Raw genomic sequence first — 6,486 nt, 5'->3', positions numbered from 1 at the left:
GGCCATTTCAAATCCAAACTTCTAAACACAAATAAAACCATCATCCTTGTAGAATCTTTAATAGGAGGGGGCTAAAGATGCTGTTTTTGTTGACAGGATTTATTGGTTGTTGAAGGGCAAGAGGTGAGTACAAGCCTAACTACTTCTTGCTCACAGACCCGTCCGGTGAGTACAGCTTTGTATTTTGATGGGCTTTTGATGACTTCTAAATCAATTGCTCGTTACAGTAAAAAGAAGTAATGTTTTTTTGAACCTGACAGCAAAAATAACTTGAAGCACCAACTTAATAATAATTGATCACCCATCTAAGTTAATGGTTTTATGCTATACTATCAAAGTTTAAAGGTAAATTATCGTGTAGTAGGAGATAGTATAAAATGTATGTTCTGATGTGTAGGATGTATGCAAAGATTAGAGGACCCAAATTGTTATGTCTTCTGTTTGACTGTTTACCAAATAATATTTGGTTTTATTTTCCAGGGATCGGTGAATTTTAAATTTGGAATCCTCTATGCTAAGGATGGTCAGCTTACAGGTGATGAAATGTTCAGTCATGGTGAGTTTTCCACCTTCTCCTTAATTGTTTTGCTCATCTGAAAAAAAAAAAAAAAAAAAAAAAAAAAGGTATGTTTATTATTTGTTAGCCTGTTCTGTCCGTTTCCTCAGTATTTGCTGGAGCTCTGCTTACCCAAGCTTTGGGTAAAACAAGCTTTGGGTTCCTTCTGTCCCACTGGGTGTTGCCCAGTTTGGTTGCATCTGGTGAAATTCACCCTGAGCCCTTACAGAACCAGCTCAAACCACGTGAGAGCCATTCGCAGCTCTCTCAGGACACCCGGAGGAGGATGGGTGACGTTTCTGAGCATCTGGCAAGTGTACTTCTATCAAAACTCGGCCTGTGTAATTTCTGGGGAAAACCCTTCTGTATCCTGGAGGGTTCCTCAAACTCTGTTGAGGATCCAGTTAGCAGTTGCTCACCTGGATGGTTCCAGCTCCTCAAGTTAACACTTGTACTCTTGCCCTGTAGTTTAGATCTATTGTAGTTTTGTTATTTTGCACGATTTTACGTCTTTGGAAAATAACGTGCGTTTCACTCTTTGGAACCTCTCGGATCATTCTTTGGTGCAGCACCACCTAATGGGACACTTGGCTGCTGTGCTGAAGGGCTTGGTTACTAGGATTGTAAATCCCGGAGAGTTTGTAAGTCTTCTGTCCCCAGGGAGGTATCACGCTTTGTTCACTCTGTTTGTCAGGTGCTGCTTCTCGTCGGAAGTATTAACTTCAAACTGCCCTGTTCTTTTTTTAACTTTTTTTCCTGGTTCTCTCCGTAGGGCAGGGAAGGACTCTCGTATCCTGGTCGTCAGACTCAGCGCTGCCCGAGAAGATACAGAGAGTGTAAAAATCATAAGAAGCAAATAGGACTGCAGAGGAAACAAACTGGAGAGAACAAAAGGTGATATTGTTCTCCTTAGCCTGGATTAGAAACATCCCCTGTGCTTCGATGCCGGTGGCTGCCAGGGGCTCGTTAGGTCTTTTTAGGCAGGTGTAGGTGTTCACTTGTAGGTTCTATTTTTTGGCAAAGGACCATGAGAGAAGTTTATTTCTACATCCAAATAAACATTCATCTTATCTGAACATAACCTGTCATCCCATTTCTGACGTTAAGGACTCCTGTATAAATACTTGGGGAGGTTTTCTTTGTCGTTTCTGAATGGTTCCATTTTGGTTCCATCTACCTGCCGGATACTTGAACGAGTCTGAGGTGGTTTAATTGCATACTGCTTCCTTGAAATTCTGTTGGTCTCTGCTTGGAACCCTTCTTGTAGTGCTTAATGAAAGACTTCTGATGGTGTTTTCTTGCCTGTTTGTGTTTAAGGTCGTGCTCTGATGCATTTACAGAAACCATGGCAGGAGAGAGTCAGCTGCTGGAGAAGAGGAGACAGTATTATCCCTGTGCAGCATAGAACTGCGCTACTGCTGTGTCATCAGCTGTGTCTGCACTGAAAGTAGCCACCTTCACTTGTAGGTAGCTCCTTGGTGCTTTAGGACACGCTGAGGGATTTATTCCTTTTGGGATCCACGATGAGAATTCCCAAGAGAGGTAGTAATAAGGTATGAGATTGGAAAAAAGCCCGTGTCCTTGGAATGTTGTTGTTGTCGTCAAAAGTTAATTTTTCCTTCTTTCTTAGCCAGTAGTCAGCTTTTTGCTTTATTTTTTGTGGGATCAGTACTTGATTGTTTAAAAAATGGCTTCAAAATAACTGCAGCGGCTGGCCACCAGGACCTTGTTCAGATTTGCCTATTTGCTTGTAGCTAAAATGTTTCCGTATTGTTTCTCGTTCTATTGAAGAAACTGCTGCCCAGTCAACTAAGAACTGAACATCTATCTGTCTAGGACATGGGGAGAGGATGTAGGTCGTGTCTTTGTTTCCAGAAAAAAGTTCCAGTGTAGTTTCTAACTAGAGGAAAAGGGGGGGTGAAGACTCGGGGCTCTGATGCCGTTGGGGGCACCCCGAGGTGCCCAGGAGAGGGAGGCCCACTGCGGTGCAGGAGCAGGTATGTTATCACGTACTAGAGAGCAAATTATAAATAGAAATAGGAAAATTATAAATATAAAAATATTTTTTAAATCGTTAAAGAAAGCGGTTTTTTTTACTTGCCAGTAGGCAGGGTTTTGATGATAAAAATGATAAATACAAAGAATATGAAGGTAGAAATCTAAGTCTAGAAATATATCATAAATACGTACAGATAAAGTTTAAAACTAGAAGAAAAAATCAGTTGCAGCAGTAGATACGATACATAATATAAATAATACTTTAAATACATGTCTAGAATTTTATAGATATTATAGATAATTATTAATAGATTGCATCAAAAGAAACCATATATATAAATGTGAGTATAACTATACAAAGTATAAAAATATTTCGATACCGTTTAAAAGAAGGTGTTTTCGTGTATTTTTTTGGTTAGAGATGGGGTTTTTATTTGGATTAATAGAAGTATTCTAGAAATATAAATCTAACTATAGAAAGATACAATCGATAGAGAAAGATATTTCTAAAAACACAACCGAACGACGCCGCCTTCGGGGGAATCGCACGAGCTCGGCCGAAGCAAGGCGAGAGCGGCCGACCCTGACGGCCTCGAGCGAACCGGGGCGAGCGGAGCCGAGGCGCGCCGAAGGCACAGAGCGGCTGGGAGTTGGGCCGAAGCGAGGCGAGCTCTGCCGAAGAGGCGAATGCAGGCGCCAAGAGCCGAGTTGAGGCGCCAAGAGCCGACTCGAGCCGAGCGTCTCCGGAGCGAGCCGAGCTCCGCCGAGCGCAGCATCCCGGGCAGGGCGAGGCGCCGGGCCGGGCTCGGGGTGCAGCCGGGGCTCTGGGAGGCTTCCCCGCCTGTCCCTCTCTCTAGCCCTCCTTCCTTCTCCCCGTATTCGCCTTCTCTCGCTCCCTTTCCCCCATTCCCTCTCCCCCCACAAACCCGGCTCCTTCCTGTCCTGTCCCTAGCCCGCTACTCCCTTCTGTTCCCCCTCTCTCCTTCCTCTGCCCAGCCTCCCTGTACCCTCGTCCCGGGCTTTCCCTTCCCGTCCCGCTTTCCTGCGCAGCCCGAGCTCCCTCGCCGCCCTTTCTCATGCCCTGCTCTCGCTCCTCTCTTCCCGTGCCCCCTTTCCTTCTTTGCCCCGCAGCCGCGGGGCTCGGGCTGCCGGAGAGTAAAGCCCCGAGGGCCGGAGCCCGGCGCCCCTGGGCCCTTGCAGGAGTCCCCGCGCGGGGCCGGAGGCTCTCGGCGGATCCCCCCGTGCCGCTCAAGCAGCCCGGCCGACAGCGCCGGAGCTGCGGCTTTGCCGGCATCGCGCTGAGAGCGGCCCCCGCCCTGTGCCGGGCCGTCCCCGCCGTCTGTGCCGCTCCCTCTCTCGCTGCCCCCGGCCCGTGACAGCGAGGCTGGGCAGGAACCTCAAGCCTTCTGGGGGCTGCCCCCGCTTTCTTGTTGCAGCAGAATCCCTTGCTGGGGCCATGCACGTGTGGGAAGGGCTTGGGGGAAGCGCTGCGCTGCTGTCCAGGGCAGTCGGATTCGTTCTGAGCCTTCTTTGGGGGTCAGGAAAAGGGGGGGGGGGGTGAAGACTCGGGGCTCTGATGCCGTTAGGGGCACCCCAAGGTGCCCAGGAGAGGGAGCCCCACTGCGGTGCAGGAGCAGGTGGGGGGCGGGCGAGGGGCGGGGGTCACGCTGGGTGCCGTCCCCCAGAGGGACCCAAAGCTGCCACCAAATGCACAGGGAGGGGTGAGTGGGTGTAGGATGCTAAAACCTGGCAAGGCGTTCGGTTTTCTAGGTATTGCTAAAGAATAGGAATTGGTCTCTAAACTCAGCTGGGGAGAAACCCTCTCTACGCACTCATTTGTTTCCAGGAATGTAGAAGGTTCCGACTGGAGATGGGTAGTAGTTCTGAAGATATTGCCGTGAGGTTTTGATCTAGGAACGGACCGAGCTGTGCCCTGGAACCCTCAGAACAGCTGCAGGGGCTGAAGGCGATAGAAGGGGCTCTCTGGCACCTTTTGCCTCCGTTCTCTGCCAGCGCCCAAATCGTGTCGCAGTCCCGGAAGAGGCGCTTGTCATCCCGAGAGCCAAAAGGAAGACGTGTAAAATCCCAGCTCTGCCTTGGGTTTCGTGTGGGTTTTGTACTTCGTATTGATGTCATTCCAGAGAGCAAGGAAAGAAGAAATGTGACCGGGTCCCACTATTACTGTGTGAAGGCTTTCTTGAAAGGCTGCTGTATTTCTATTGTCTTTTTCCACTCCAAGCTTGACTTTTCCCTTTGTTTTTCGAGCTCTGCTGCATTGGGTGTCCCAAGGAGGGCGGGGTTCCTCAGCAGGGCTCTTAGGACGTGGCGCTGATTCTGCTTTTTCTGAAGGCGTCTCAAAGCGTGCTACCAGAATGACAGTTTTGTGCACTGGAAAGCTTTCCCTCAGTGCCATCAGCGCACGTCCGTGTCTGAATTGTGGAAGCAGACGGACTAAGAACAGCCAGCACCCGGGGCAGACGTCTGTTGGCTCTGTGTCTGTGAGAAGCGGGCTGTGTGCTGGACGGGGAGAGGCGCTGTTGGAGAGTGGCATCAGCGCCAGGTGTGAGCTGTGAGGATGATGAGGGGCCGGCTCCTGCCGGGGGGGGGGCAGGGGGGCGAGGCTGTTTTAGGGGGAGGCTTCGCCTCAGCTCCCTTTTGCATGGAGCTGCTGAGAAGAGGGGTTCATGGGGGGCTCCCGGGGCTGTCTCATGGAAGGACTGCGAGAGCTTCTCGCAGCGCCTGGGCGAACACCTGGATGCGCGCTTGGAGACGCGGAGCATCGCTTCAAGGAGGTGCCGAGGGACGAATCTTTGTGCCGGGAAGCAGCAGCCGAACGGGTGAGCGCGTGTGGATTTGGAGCGGGGACTTTGGTCCTTTCCCTTTTCGATTTGATCTTGGCAGTCCCCCCTCCCCGGTTCCCCAGGACCAAAAACGGAGCTTGTGAAGACAAAGGAAGGAGAGGCAAGCAGCTACTCTCCTAATATTGTCTGTGTTCGAACTGGGAGGGATCCGCCTTCACCTGCGGTTCGAAGGGTGTTGATTGAAGGAAAACCTGCCTTTTCCCGGCTGTTAGGGGTATCCCAGGGGTGACAGGGAATCCCTGCGTTCCATTTGAACGGGAATGGGCAAAGTATTGTTGTCATCTGATGGGTTTGATTTGAAGGCAGCCAGCCCATTTTCATCATCCTAAGGTTTAAATGGAGGGGACAGCGCTGGTGTCCCTCCTTTGCAAGGGTTTGAATTGAGGTCCAAATCCCCCTTTCCACACGGCTTGAAGGATTTCATTGGAGGAAAGCCCCTTCTTTTCTGCTCTCCCAGGGGATGAACTTGAAGGGGAGAACCCATTTCTTTGCCCTTGTTGAAGCGAGGTGAGCGCCGCCCGCGGCGTCAGTTTCGGGGTTCAGTTGCGGGAAGCCGCAGCTCTGGCAGCGTTTGCAGGGCTGCAGTCGGGGCTGTGCCGCTGCATTTGAGGGCGCTTCTTGTGGCCGCGGCCCGGCCCGGAGCGTTGCCGCTCGGGAGCGCTGCCGGCCCGGGCCGGGCGGTTGCCGAGGCTCACGGGGAATTTGGCGCGGCAGCGGCGGAGCCGCTCTGCCGGTGCGAGCCGCCGTGCGGAGCCGAGGGCGGCTGGCGCCGGGCCGGCCGAGGGCGGCAGAGGCGGCGCGGGCGCTGCTGCGCCGGCCCGGCCGGTGCCCGCCGCTCTGTCCGCTCCGGGCGCGGGGCTCGGGCGCCGCCGGGGTCCCCCGGGCAGGGGGAGCGGGCGGGGGCGGGGGGGTCTCCGGGGCGGCGCCGCCCCTGCGCGCCGGAGGAGCCGCTTTGCCGCCGGGAGCCGCGCTCCGTCCGGGGCCGGCAGCGCGGGGTTCGGCTGCCGCAAGTTCTTGGGTGTCGTGGTTCGGAGGTGCTCTGTAGGGATCGATCGCACGGTTTTGTGTGGG

The 6,486-nt window shown here is 52.5% G+C and overlaps 1 long non-coding RNA gene across 1 annotated transcript; it reads left to right on the top strand.

Annotated features, from left to right (window-relative positions):
* The first annotated feature begins 411 nt into the window (after positions 1–411).
* On the top strand, positions 412–2,946 carry LOC136569525 (uncharacterized). Its single transcript, XR_010785366.1, has 2 exons — positions 412–556; positions 1,329–2,946. It is a non-coding gene; the product is annotated as an uncharacterized lncRNA (long non-coding RNA).
* The last annotated feature ends 3,540 nt before the right edge of the window (positions 2,947–6,486 follow it).

This window comes from Molothrus aeneus, assembly GCF_037042795.1.
Source record: "Molothrus aeneus isolate 106 chromosome Z unlocalized genomic scaffold, BPBGC_Maene_1.0 scaffold_55, whole genome shotgun sequence".
Taxonomy (NCBI): domain Eukaryota; kingdom Metazoa; phylum Chordata; class Aves; order Passeriformes; family Icteridae; genus Molothrus; species Molothrus aeneus.
The sequence above is the reverse complement of the archived record's forward strand: the minus strand, read 5'-3'. Positions and strand labels throughout refer to the sequence as shown.